Consider the following 15,768-nt stretch of genomic DNA (forward strand, 5'->3'; position numbering starts at 1 on the left):
GATTTTCTTGATGAACAACTTGCTAGGGCTAGAGAGATTGAAAATATTGAATCTGATGATACTGATGAAAGTGATGATGAAGAATCACTTGTTATTCCTAAGGGTTATGTTTTTGATCAAGAAGCTTCTTTAGCTATTTTAGCTTGCAAAAATAGAAATGAACTCAAAAGGTTATTAGCTAAATGGAGTAAGCAATCTCTAAATGCTAGAATGAAACCTGACCCTGCTTTTGCTACTTCACCTATCTTTGTTACTGATAAGGATTATGAATTCTCTGTTGATCCTGATATAATTACTTTGGTTGAATCTGATCCTTTTCATGGTTATGAATCTGAAACTGTTGTGGCACATCTTACTAAATTGAATGATATAGCCACCCTGTTCACTAAAGATGAGAGAACTCGTTACTTTTACATCCTCAAAATATTTCCGTTCTCATTAAAGGGTGATGCTAAGATATGGTTTAATTCTCTTGATCCTAGTTGTGTGCGTAGTCCCCAGAGGATATGATTTATTACTTCTCTGCTAAATATTTCCCTGCTCATAAGAAACAAGCTGCTTTAAGGGATATATATAATTTTGTGCAAATTGAAGAAGAGAGTCTCCCACAAGCTTGGGGGAGGCTTCTCCAATTACTTAATGCTTTGCCTGATCATCCTCTTAAGAAAAATGAAATACTTGATATCTTTTATAATGGACTAACCGATGCCTCCAGAGATTACCTGGATAGTTGCTGGTTCTGTTTTCAGGGAAAGAACACCGGATGAAGCTGAAATTCTATTGAATAATATGTTGACAAATGAAAATAATTGGACACCTCCGGAGCCAATTCCTGAGCCTATTCCTAAACCAACTCCGAAGAAGAGGGGTATTCTATTTCTCAGTCCTGAAGATATGCAAGAGGCAAAGAAATCTATGAAAGAAAAAGGTATTAAAGCTGAAGATGTTAAGAATTTACCTCCTATGAAGAAATACATGGTCTTAATTTACCGCTGTTGAAGAAACATGATCTTAATCCTTTACCTATTGAAGAAACTCATGGTCTTGATAACCCGACACAGGTAGTAAAGGTAAATTCTCTCTATAGATATGATAAAGCTGAAATCCCATTTACTAAATTTGCTAGCCCATGCTTAGATGAGTTTGATAAATTTATGGCTAAGCAAGAAGACTTTAATGCTTATTTTGGTAGACAATTGAAATACAATTCAAATATGCTTGAACACTTGGGTGATTATATGGCTAATGTCAAAGGTGAACTTAAACTTATTAGTAAACATGCTTCTATGGTTACCACTCAAGTAGAACAAGTACTTAAAGCTCAAAATGATTTGCTCAATGAATTGAATAGTAAAGATAATGATAATGTTGTTAGAGTGGCTACTAGAACTGGTAAAATGACTCAGGAACCTTTGTATCCTGAAGGCCACCCTAAGAGAATTGAGCAAGATTCTCAGAGAAATAATATAGATGCACCTAGTTCTTCTAAAAAGAAGAAAAAGAAAAATGATAGGACTTTGCATGCTTCTAGTGATCCTATTGTTGAAACACCTGAGAATCCAAATGATATTTCTATTTCTGATGCTGAAACACAATCTGGTAATGAACCTGAAACTAGTGATAATGTTAATGATAATGTTCATGATGATGCTCAACCTAGTAATGATAATGATATAGAAACTGAACCTGCTGTTGATCTTGATAAACAATCAAAGAATCAACGTTATGATAAGAAGACTTTGTTGCTAGGAAACATGGTAAAGAAAGAGAAGCCTTGGGTTCAGAAACCCATGCCTTTTCCTCCCAAACCATCCAAGAAAAAGGATGATGAGGATTTTGAGCGCTTTGCTGAAATGATTAGACCTATCTTTTTGCGTATGCGATTAACTGATATGCTCAAAACAATCCTTATGCTAAGTACATGAAAGATATATTTACAATAAAAGAAAGATACCGGAAGCTGAAATTTCCACCATGCTTGCTAATTATACTTTAAGGTGGAATACCAAAAACTTGGAGATCCCGGTGTACCCACTATACCATGCTCCATTAAAAGAAACTATGTTAAAACTGCTTTATGTGATCTTGGAGCCGGTGTTAGTGTTATGCCTCTCTCTTTATATCGTAGACTTGATTTGAATAAGTTGACACCTACTGAAATATCTTTGCAAATGGCTGATAAATCAACTGCTATACCTGTCGGTATTTGTGAGGATGTGCCTGTTGTAGTTGCAAACGTTACTATTTTAACGGACTTTGTTATTCTTGATATTCCCGAGGACGATAGTATGTCTATTATTCTTGGAAGACCCTTTTTGAATACTGCAGGGCTGTTATTGATTGCACTAAAGGCAATGTCACTTTTCATGTTAATGGTAATGAGCATACGGTACACTTTCCGAGGAAACAACCTCAAGTTCATAGTATCAACTCTATTGGAAAAATCTCCATCGATTATATTTGGAGGTTTTGAATTTCCTCTTCCTACTGTCAAGAAGAAATATGATATTCTTATTATTGGGGATGTGCATATCCCCGTTGAGGTAACATAGTGTTATTCGAAATTTCTCCGGTTCCATGTTATTCGGAATGAGTTCGTTAACAAGACTTGATCAACCTTGTTAGTGGATTCCTTTTGATGATCATGAGATGGATGAAACTAGAAGGCACAACCTTCTATACCCCACTTTTACTTTCTGTTATTTATATTAAATAAAATAAAAATAAATTTTTTCTGTCTATTATATGATTATCCGTGCAATATAAAAATACCTCGAAAATAAAAGTTCTCCAAATGCCCTGAAATTTAAATATATTTTTTCTAGAATATTTGAGAATATTTGGCACTGAGAACACAGCAGGGGGTCAACCACCTGCCCACGAGGGTGGAGGGCGCGCCCTACCCCCCTGGGCGCGCCCCCTGCCTCGTGGGCCCACGGTGGCCCTCCTCCACTTATCCTTTCACCCATACACTTCTTCTCTCCCACAAACACGAATAACCAGCTCAAACCCGAGTCCAAGCTCGTTTTGCTGCCATTTTCGATCTCCTTGCTCAAAGCACCTCTCACAAAACTGCTTGGGAGATTGTTCCTTGGTATGTGACTCCTCCATTGGTCCAATTAGTTTTTGTTCTAGTGCTTTATTCATTGCAAATTTTTGCTGCTTAGGTGACCCTGTTCTTGAGCTTGCATGTCAAATTTATATGGTCAAAAGTAGTTTTGATGCATGATATAGGCTCTAGGCACTTGTAGGAGTAGTTGCTATCAATATTATTGAGTTTGGTTTACTTTTATTTTGAAGTTACTAAAAATTTCAGCAATTTTTCAGAGGGAAAAATGCTTAGGAAAATGTTCCAAGGTGGTTCCTCAAGGAAGCAAGGACCCAGGCTTGCAATGCGTGATGCTGATGAAGAGCCACCAAGAGACGCTCCAGTGCGTCCTTGTGAGTGGCCTTCTGAAAATTTTATGGATCGAGCAGGAATTAAGGAAGAATTCAACGCATATTTGCGTAACACCGATCTTGTGAGCTTCGAGGAAGAGAAGTGCAGCCAGTATCACAATCTCACTAGTACCTTTGTGAGGAGGTTTGAATTTTCATCTTCACGTAATTCTCCAACTGTCCTGTTTGATCTTTATGAAAATTCTTATACTATGGACTTAGAGGATTTTACCACTGCTTGCAAACTTCCACAATGGGGTAGTATAAGGGATCCTCGCAAATCTGAATTTAGAGATTTTCTTGCTAGCATAACTGTGGGAGAATCTAGAGATATAACACAAGCTACCATAGGGAGCATTCACTTTCCTGCTATACATTATTTTGCTCTCTTCATAGGTAGATGCATTAATGGTAAAGATGAGGCATGTCACATGTGTGTCCCTGACCTCAGTATTCTTAGGAGTGCTGTGTTAGGAGATAAATCTTATAATTTGGGAGCCATTGTTGCACGTAGGTTGCATCTTAATAGATTTAATGGAGATTTCTTTGGAGGAATTTATGCAACCCGCATAGCTAATTTTCTTGGTATAGCCATACGCGAAGATGATATTGAATTACCTCCTGCTTACCTAGACTTTAATGCTATGGTTCACCACCAGTTTGTCGAGAGGAATGAATCACCTCTCCAGTATCGACTAATCTTTGACAGACGCCGTGCTGTCCATATTACTCTCCCTGCTCCTGCCTTCTTTGATCATCAGGCAAAAGGAAGATATACTATTACCAGAGAGGAGGCAGATGAGTACGAGAGGAGAGCGGAGGCCGCTCGTCGCCACGCTGCAGCTCAGCAGGCGATAGCCGCTGCATCGCAGTACGACCCCAACTATTATTATGGATATCCGCCAGGCCAGCCGTGGCCATAGACCAACTTAGGCCAAAAGCCTAAGCTTGGGGGAGTACGTATTTCTCACCGACATTACATTTATGTTCACACACTCATTGTTAGATGTCGGTGCTCATACTTTTTCATTGTATCATCCATGCTAGTTTATTTTCCTTTTTATGCTTTCTTCTTGTGTGTTTAATAAACCTTAAGAAAAACAAAAAAAAATTAGTTGTAGCTTTTAGCTAGTTTTAATTTCCATGCTTGTAGTAGTAATTAAAAAGAAAACCCAAAAAGATTTCCTGTTCTTCTTTTGCTTGTTGGGAGCTTTCCCGTGTAAATAGTTTTATTTCTTTTCTTTTCTTTGGGGGTCGATAGGAGAAGACCATGATTAAATTGTTGAAGTGGCTCTTATATTGCATTATTGTTGATCTGACAAAAGAGCCCATATTGCCTTGTCTTCTCCTGTTTATTGAATGCTTGCAGATTCCAGCTTAGTCCAATGCACACGCACTATTATTATTATTCACATCATTCGATCGTGCAAGTGAAAGGCAATTATGATGATATATGATGGACTGACTGAGATAAGAAAAGCTGGTATGAACTCGACCTCTTTTGTTTTTGTAAATATGATTAGTTCATCGTTCCTGATTCAGCCTATTATGAATAAACATGTTTGCAATGACAACTAGAGATCATAGTTTCTTGTGCCATGCTTGATTAGCTATGAGTTATAATGGTTTACCTTGCGTGCCAACATGCTATTAAAATGGTTATGATGTGGTATGATAGGGTGGTATCCTCCTCTGAATGATTTAAGTGACTTGACTTGGCGCATGTTCACGCATGTAGTTGAAACAAAATCAACATAGCCTTCACGATATTTATGTTCATGGTGGATTATATCCTACTCATGCTTGCATTCGGTGTTGATTAATTTTAATGCATGTTCATGACTGTTGTCGCTCTCTAGCTGGTCGCTTCCCAGTCTTTTGCTAGCCTTCACCTGTACTAAGCGGGAATACTGCTTGTGCATCCAATCCCTTAAACCCCAAAGTTATTCCACATGAGTCCACTATACCTACCTATATACGGTATCTACCTGCCGTTCCAAGTAAATTTGTATGTGCCAAACTCTAAACCTTCAAATAAATATCCTGTTTTGTATGCTCGAATAGCTCATGTATCAACTAGGGCTGTCTGTATCTTCCATGTTAGGCGGGTTATTCTCAAGAGGAGTGGACTCCGCTCCTCACTCATGAGATAAATGGCTGGTCACCGGGATGCCCAGTCCCATGCTTTATGCAAACTAAATCAAAATAATTGCAAACAAAACTCCCCCTGGGACTCTTGTTAGTTGGAGGCACTCGTTGTTTCGAGCAAGCCATGGATTGATGCTTGTTGGTGGAAGGGGGAGTATAAACTTTACCATTCTGTTTGGGAACCGCCTATAATGTGTGTAGCATGGAAGATATTGCCATCTCTTGGTTGTTATGTTGACAATGAAAGTATACCGCTCAAAATATTATTCACCTCTGTTTCAAAACCGAGCTCTGGCACCTCTACAAATCCCTGCTTCCCTCTACGAAGGGCCTATCTATTTACTTTTATGCTGAGTCATCATCCTCTTATTAAAAAGCACCAGTTGGAGAGCACCGCTATCATTTGCATTCATTACTGTTAGTTTACATTGAGTATGACTTGACTGGATCTCTTTTACCATGAATTACAATGTCTAGTCAGTCCTTGATCTTTAAAGGTGCTCTGCATTTATGTTTTGCGGTCTTCAGAAAGGGCTAGCGAGATACCATCTTGTTATATCATATTATGATTGTTTTGAGAAAGTGTTGTCATCCGAGATTTATTATTATTGCTCGCTAGTTGATTATGCCATTGATATGAGTAAACTTGAGACCTAAGCGTTATTGCGAATGTGGTTAGTTATAATCTTTGCTGAAAACTTGAATGCTGGCTTTACATATTTACAACAACAAGAGCAAACAGAGTTTGTAAAAGTTTTTCTTTATCACTTTCAGTTTGTCAACTGAATTGCTTGAGGACAAGCAAAGGTTTAAGCTTGGGGGAGTTGATACGTCTCCAGTCGTATCTACTTTTCCAAACACTTTTGCCCTTGTTTTGGACTCTAACTTGCATGATTTGAATGGAACTAACCCGGACTGACGCTGTTTTCAGCAGAATTACCATGGTGTTATTTATGTGCAGAAACAAACGTTCTCGGAATGACCTGAAACTTCACGGAGCAACTTTTTGGAAAATATAAAAAATACCTGCAAAAGATGAAGGCCAGGGGGCCCCACTGTCCACGGGTGGGGGCCTCTCCGACTCCAACTCCAACTCTATATATTGTGTTTCGGGGAGAAAAAAATCAGAGAGAAGAATTCATCGCGTTTTACGATACGGAGCCGCCGCCAAGCCCTAAAACCTCTCGGGAGGGCTGATCTGGAGTCCGTTCGGGGCTCCGGAGAGGGGAATCCGTCGCCATCGTCATCATCAACCATCCTCCATCACCAATTTCATGATGCTCACCGCCGTGCGTGAGTAATTCCATCGTAGGCTTGCTGGACGGTGATGGGTTGGATGGATCTATCATGTAATCGAGTTAGTTTTGTTAGGGTTTGATCCCTAGTATCCACTATGTTCTGAGATTGATGTTGCTATGACTTTGCTATGCTTAATGCTTGTCACTAGGGCCCGAGTGCCATGATTTCAGATCTGAACCTATTATGTTTTCATCAATATATGAGTGTTCTTGATCCTATCTTGCAAGTCTATAGTCACCTATTATGTGTTATGATCCGTTAACCCCGAAGTGACAATAATCGGGATACTTACTGGTGATGACCGTAGTTTGAGGAGTTCATGTATTCACTATGTGTTAATGCTTTGTTCCGGTACTCTATTAAAAGGAGGCCTTAATATCCCTTAGTTTCCGTAAGGACCCCGCTGCCACGGGAGGGTAGGACAAAAGATGTCATGCAAGTTCTTTTCCATAAGCACGTATGACTATGTTCGGAATACATGCCTACATTATATCAATGAACTGGAGCTAGTTCTGTGTCACCCTAGGTTATGACTGTTACATGATGAACCGCATCCGGCATAATTCTCCATCACCGATCCATTGCCTACGAGCTTTCCATACATTGTTCTTCGCTTATTTACTTTCCCGTTGCTATTGCTATCATCACTACAAAATACCAAAAACATTACTTTTACTACTGTTACCTTTTGTTACCGTTACCACTACTATCATATTACTTTGCTACTAAATACTTTGCTCCAGATATTAAGTTTCCAGGTGTGGTTGAATTGACAACTCAGCTGCTAATACTTGAGAGTATTCTTTGGCTCCCCTTGTGTCGAATCAATAAATTTGGGTTGAATACTTTACCCTCGAAAACTGTTGCGATCCCCTATACTTGTGGGTTATCACCTCTTCTCACCGAAGTTTGAAATCATAGTTGAGCTCTTTAATAGCCCAATAAGCCTTATGTTCTAGTTCGAGAGGTAAGTGACATGCTTTTCCATAGACCATTTTATACGGAGACATACCCATAGGATTTTTATATGCAGTTCTATAGGCCCATAATGCATCATCAAGTTTCTTGGACCAATTCTTTCTAGATCTATTAACAGTCTTTTGCAAAATTAATTTGAGTTCTCTATTTACTCAATTCTACTTGACCACTAGACTGTGGGTGATAAGGAGATGCAATTCTATGATTAACATCATATTTAGCAAGCATTTTACGGAAAGCACCATGAATAAAATGTGAACCACCATCAGTCATTAAATATCTAGGGACTCCAAACCTTGGAAAAAATAACTTCTTTAAGCATCTTAATAGAGGTGTTATGATCAGCACTACTAGTTGGAATAGCTTCTACCCACTTAGTAACGTAATCAACAGCAACTAAAATATGTGTGTATCCATTGGAGGCAGGAAAAGGTCCCATATAATCAAAGCCCCAAACATCAAATGGTTCAATAACAAGTGAATAATTCATAGGCATTTCTTGATGTCTACTAATATTACCAATTCTTTGACATTCATCACAAGACAAGACAAACTTACGGGCATCCTTGAAGAGAGTAGGCCAATAAAAACCGATTGCAATACCTTATGTGCAGTTCTATCTCCAGCGTGGTGTCCTCCATAAGCTCGGAATGGACACTTGCGTAGGATCTGTTCCTGTTCATGCTCAGGTACACAACGTCTAATAACACCATCTACTCCTTCTTTATAAAGATGTGGGTCATCCCAAAAGTAATGTCTCAAATCATAGAAGAACTTTTTCTTTTGCTGGTATGTAAAGCTAGGTGGTATAAATTTAGCAACAATGTAATTAGCATAATCAGCATACCATGGAGCAGTATGAGAAGCATTTATGACATTTAATTGTTCATCAGGAAAGCTATCATCAATAGGTAGTGGGTCATCAAGAACATTCTCTAACCTAGACAAGTTGTCTGCAACGGGGTTCTCAGCTCCCTTTCTATCAATAATATGCAAATCAAATTCTTGTAGCAAGAGAACCCATCTAATAAGTCTAGGTTTAGCATCTTTCTTTTCCATAAGATATTTAATAGCAGCATGATCCGTGTGAATAGTTACTTTAGAATCAACAATATAAGGTCTGAACTTATCACAAGCGAAATACAACTGCTAAAAATTCTTTTTCAGTAGTAGCATAATTTCTCTGAGCATTGTCTAGAGTTTTACTAGCATATTGAATAACATTTAATTTCTTATCAACTCTTTGTCCCTAGAACAACACCTACAAACATAATCACTAGCATCACACATAATTTCAAAGGGTAAATTCCAATCAGGTGGCTGAACAATAGGTGCAGAGATCAATGCTTTCTTAAGTATTTCAAATGCTTCTACGCAATCATCATCAAAACAAATGGTATATCTTTTTGTAATAAATTAGTCAGAGGCCGAGAAATTTTTGAGAAGTCCTTAATGAACCTCCTATAAAAACCGGCATGACCAAGGAAACTTCTTATACCTTTGATGTCCTTGGGACATGGCATCTTTTCAATAGCATCAACCTTGCTTTATCAACTTCAATACCTCTTTCAGAAACTTTATGCCCCAAGACAATACCTTCATTAACCATAAAGTGGCACTTCTCCCAATTCAAGACAAGGTTAGTTTCTTCACATCTCTGCAAAACTCGATCAAGGTTGCTTAAGCAATCATCAAAAGAGGATCCATAGATGGAGAAATCGTCCATGAAAACCTCACAAATCTTTTCACAAAAGTCAGAGAATATAGCCATCATGCATCTTTGAAAGGTAGCAGGTGCATTACATAAACCAAAAGGCATACGTCTATAAGCAAAAGTACCGAAACGGGCAAGTAAAAGTGGTCTTAGATTGATCATCAGCTGACACAGGTATTTGAGAGAAACCAGAATAACCATCTAGAAAGCAAAAATGTGTATGTTTGGATAATCTTTCTAGCATTTGATCAATAAAAGGTAAGGGTAATGATCTTTTTTAGTAGCCTTATTTAATTTGCGGAAATCAATTACCATCCTATAACCTGTAATAATTCTTTGCGGAATCAATTCATCTTTATCATTAGGAACGACAGTAATACCTCCCTTTTAGGGACACAATGGACAGGACTTACCCACTGACTATCAGCAACGGGATAAATTATACCTACCTCAAGGAGCTTTAGTATTTCCTTTCTTACCACTTCTTTCATCTTAGGATTCAAGCCGTCGTTGGTGATCACGAACTGGTTTGGCATCTTTCTCCAAATTTATTTTGTGTTGACATAGTGTGGGACTAATGCCCTTAAGATCATCGAGAGTATATCCAATAGCAGCACGGTGCTTCTTCAGAGTTTTCAATAATCTCTCTTCTTCATGCTCTGAAAGGTTAGCACTAATAATAACATGATATATCTTTTTCTCATCAAGATAAGCATATTTAAGAGTATCAGGTAACGGTTTGAGCTCAAACACGGGATCACCCTTGGGTGGAGGAGGATCCCCTAGGATTTCACAGGCAAATTGTGTTTCAGGATGGGTTCCTGTTTAAAGAATACTTCATCTATTTCCCTTCTTTCATTCATAAACATATCATTTTCATGGTCTAGCAAATATTGTTCTAAAGGATCACTAGGAGGCACGGCAATAGAAGCAAGACCAATAATTTCATCTTTACTAGGCAATTCCTCTTCACGGTGTTGTCTACGAAATTTAGAGAAATTAAATTCATGAGACATATCACCTAAACCAATAGTAACAACATCCTTTTTCGCAATCTATCTTAGCATTAACTGTGTTCAAGAAGGGTCTACCAAATATAATGGGACAAAAGCTATCTTGTGGGGAACCAAGAACAAGAAAATCAGCAGGATATTTAGTTTTCCCACACAAGACTTCAACATCTCTAACAATTCCAATGGGTGATATGGTATCTCTATTGGCAAGCTTAATGGTACATCAATATCTTCTATCTCAGCAGGTGCAATATCATGCATAATTTCTTTGTATAAGTCAATAGGTATTGCACTAGCACTAGCACCCATATCACATACAGCCATGATAACAATGATCTCCTATTTTAACAGAAATAACAGGCATGCCTACCACAGGGTCTATGTTTATCTTTAGCACAAGGTTTAGCAATTCTAGCAGTCTCATCACAGAAATGAATAACATGCCCATCAATATTATCAGACAAGAGATCTTTAACAATAGCAATATTAGGTTCAACTTTAACTTGCTCAGGAGGTGTATAGGTTCTAATATTGCTTTTACGAACCACAGTTGAAGCTTTAGCATGATCTTTTATCCTAACAGGAAAAGGTGGTTTCTCAACATAAGCAGTAGGAACAATAGGATCATTATAAGTGACAGTCTTTTCTTCAACTTTAATAGGTGCAGCTACTTTTACTTCTATGGGAGGATGATATTTAAACCACTTCTCCCTAGGGAGATCAACATGAGTAGCAAAAGATTCACAGAAAGAAGCTACTATTTCAGAGTCAAGTCCATATTTAGTGCTAAATTTACGGAAAACATCGGTATCCATAAAAGATTTAACACAATCAAACTTAGGTGTCATACCTGACTTCCTTACCTTCGTCGGGTTGCTACCTCTTGAGCTTGCGTTGGATTTCCCCGAAGAGGAAAGGATGATGCAGCAGAGTAGCATAAGTATTTCCCTCAGGTTTTTGAGAACCAAGGTATCAATCCAGTAGGAGGCCCATGCTCAAGTCCCTCGTACCTGCACAAAACGATAGCTACTCGCAACCAACGCGATAAGGGGTTGTTCAATCCCTTCACGGTCACTTACGAGAGTGAGATCTGATAGATATAATATTTTTTGGTATTTTTGATATAGAGATGCAAAGTGAAAAGTAAAAGGCAAAGTAAAAAAAGCAAAGCAAGATTAAAGTGATGGAGATTAATATGATGAGAATAGACCTGGGGGGCATAGGTTTCACTAGTGGCTTCTCTCAAGAGCATAAGTATTCTACGGTGGGTGAACAAATTACTGTTGAGCAATTGACAGAATTGAGCATAGTTATGAGAATATCTAGGCATTGATCATGTATTATAGGGCATCACGTCCGTGACAAGTAGACCGAAATGATTCTGCATCTACTACTATTACTCCACTCATCGACCACTATCCAGCATGCATCTAGAGTATTAGATGACATGATGTAGAGAGATAAATTCATGCAATATGAAATAAACCCCATCTTGTTATCCTCGATGGCAACGATGCAATACGTGCCTTGTTGCCCCTTCTGTCACTGGGAAAGGACACCGCAAGATCGAACCCAAAGCTAAGCACTTCTCCCATGGCAAGAACTACCAATCTAGTTGGCCAAACCAAACGGATAATTTGAAGAGACTTGCAAAGATAACCAATCATACATAAAAGAATTCAGAGAAGATTCAAATATTATTCATAGATAGACTCGATCATAAACCCACAATTCATCGGTCTCAACAAACACACCGCAAAAAGAAGAAGATTACATCGAATAGATCTCCAAGAGAGAGGGGGAGAACTTTGTATTGAGATCCAAAAAGAGAGAAGAAGCCATCTAGCTACTAATATGGACCCGAAGGTCTGAGGTAAACTACTCACACTTCATCGGAGGGGCTATGGATGATGTAGAAGCCTCTCCGTGATGACGGCCCTCTCTGGCGGAGCTCTGGAACAGGCCCCAATATGGGATCTCGTGGATACAGAAAGTTGCGGCGATGGAATTAGGTTTTTGGCTCCTGTTCTGATCGTTTGGGGGTACGTAGTGGTATATATAGGAGGAAGGAGTACGTCGGTGGAGCACCGAGGGGCCCACGAGGCAGGGGGCGCGCCCCCACCCTCATGACCGCCTCTTTGATCCTTGCAGGGGTCCAAGTCTCCTGGATCACGTTCGGTGAGAAAATCACATTCCCAAAGGTTTTATTCCGTTTGGACTCCTTTTGATATTCTGTTTCTCCGAAATACTGAAATAGGCAAAAACAGCAATTCCGGGCTGGGCCTCCGGTTAATAGGTTGGTCCCAAAAATAATATAAAAGTGGAAAATAAAGCCCAATATAGTCCAAAACAGTAGATAATATAGCATGGAGCAATCAAAAATTATAGATACATTGGAGATGTATCAAGCATCCCCAAGCTTAATTCCTGCTCGTCCTCGAGTAGGTAAATGATAAAAAGAGAATTTTTGATGCGGAGTGCTACTTGGCATAATTTTCATGTAATTCTTCTTAATTGTGATATGAATATTCAGATCTGAAAGATTCAAGACAAAAGTTTATATTGTCATAAAAATAATAATACTTCAAGCAAACTAACAAAGCAATTATGTCTTCTCAAAATAACATGGCCAAAGAAAGTTATCCCTACAAAATCATATAGTCTGGCTATGCTCTATCTTCACCACACAAAGTATTTAAATCATGCACAACCCCGAATGACAAGCAAGCAATTGTTTCATACTCTAACTTTTTCAAAACTTTTTCAATCTTCACGCAATACATGAGCGTGAGCCATGGATATAGCACTATAGGTGGAATAGAATGGTGGTTGTGGAGAAGACAAAAAGGAGAACATAGTCTCACATCAACTAGGCATATCAACGGGCTATGGAGATGCTCATCAATAGATATCAATGTGAGTGAGTAGGGATTGCCATGCAACGGATGCACTAGAGCTATAAGTATATCAAAGCTCAAAAAGAAACTAATTGGGTGTGCATCCAACTTGCTTGCTCATGAAGACCTAGGGCAATTTGAGGAAGCCCATCATTAGAATATACAAGCCAAGTTCTATAATGAAAGATTCCCACTAGTATATGAAAGTGATAACATGAGAGACTCTCTACTATGAAGATCATGGTGCTACTTTGAAGCACAAGTGTGGTAAAAGGATAGTAACATTTTCCCTTCTCTCTTTTTCTCTCATTTTTTTTATTTTTTTATTTGGGCCTTTTCTTTTTTTATGCCTCTTTTTTTTCTCTTTTTTTGGCTTCTTTGGCCTCTTTTATTTATTTTTTGTCCGGAGTCTCATCCCGACTTGTGGGGGAATCATAGTCTCCATCATCCTTTCCTCACTGGGACAATGCTCTAATAATGATGATCATCACACTTTTATTTTTCTTACAACTCAACAATTACAACTCGATACTTAGAACAAAATATGACTATATATGAATGCCTCCGGTGGTGTACCGAGATATGCAATATGACAATGATGGAGTGTGTCATAATAAACGGAATGATGGAAAGTTGCATGGCAATATATCTCGGAATGGCTATGGAAATGCCATAATAGGTAGGTATGGTGGCTGTTTTGAGGAAGGTATTGGTTAGGTGTATGATTACCGGCGAAAGTGCGGTATTAGAGAGGCTTAGGCAAAGGTGGAAGGGTAGAGTGCGTATAATCCATGGACTCAACATTAGTCATAAAGAACTCATATACTTATTGCAAAATCTACAAGTTATCAAAGCAAAGTATACGCGCATGCTCCTAGGGGGATTAGATTGGTAGGAAAAGACCATCGCTCGTCCCCGACCGCCACTCATAAGGAAGACAATCAATAAATAAATCATGCTCCGACTTCATCACATAACGGTTCACCATACGTGCATTCTACGGGGATCACAAACTTTAACACAAGTATTCTTTAAATTCAAAACTACTCAACTAGCATGACTCTAATATTATCACCTCCATATCTCAAAACAATTATCATGCTTCATTCTTTTCTTGGTATTCAACACACTCAAAAGAAAGTTTCACAAATCTTGAATACCAAGCATATTATTATTAGGCAAATTACCATGCTATTAAGAGACTCTCAAAATAATTTAAGTGAAGCATGAGAGATCAATAGTTTCTTTAAAACAAATCCACCACCGTGCTCTAAAAGATCTAAGTGAAGCACATAGAGCAAAATTATAACGCTCAAAAGATATAAGTGAAGCACATAGAGCAAAACTACATAGCTCAAAAGATTTAAGTGAAGCACATAGAGTATTCTATCAAATTTTAATTCATGTATGGATCTCTCAAAAGATGTGTAAAGCAAGGATGATTGTGGCATACTAAAACACAAAGACACAAATAATATAAGACGCTCCAAGCAAAACACATATCATATCAGTGAATAAAAATATAGCTCGAAGTAAATTACCGATGGAAGTGGACGAAAGAGGGGATGCCTTCCGGGGCATCCCCAAGCTTTGAATTTTTGATGTCCTTGGATTATCTTGGGGTTGCCATGGGCATAACCAAGCTTAGGCTCTTGCCACTCCTTGTTCCATAATCCATCACAAGAATTCACCCAAAACTTGAAAACTTCACAACACAAAACTTAAAGTAGAAAACTCGTGAGCTCCGTTAGCGAAAGAAAACAAAAGACCACTTCAAGGTACTGTAATGAACTCATTATTTATTTATATTGGTGTTAAACCTACTGTATTCCAACTTCTCTATGGATTATAAACTATTTTACTACCATAGATTCATCAAAATAAGCAAACAACACACGAAAAACAGAATCTGTCAAAAACAGAACAGTCTGTAGTAATCTGTAGCTAGCGCAAGATCTGGAACCCCAAAAATTCTAAAATAAATTTCTGGACGTGAGGAATTTATCTATTAATCATCTGCAAAAAGAATTAACTAAATAGCACTCTTCAAATAAAAATGACAGCAGTTCTCGTGAGCGCTAAAGTTTCTGTTTTTTACAGCAAGTTCAACAAGACTTTCCCCAAGTCTTCCCAACGGTTCTACTTGTGATACGTCCATTTTGCATCATGCTTTTATATCGATATTTATTGCATTATGGATGTTATTTCACTTTATGTCACAATACTTATGGCTATTCTCTCTTATTTTACAAGGTTTACATAAGGAGGGAGAATGCCGGCA

Source organism: Triticum urartu, chromosome 7 (genome assembly GCF_003073215.2).
Source record: "Triticum urartu cultivar G1812 chromosome 7, Tu2.1, whole genome shotgun sequence".
Lineage (NCBI taxonomy): Eukaryota > Viridiplantae > Streptophyta > Magnoliopsida > Poales > Poaceae > Triticum > Triticum urartu.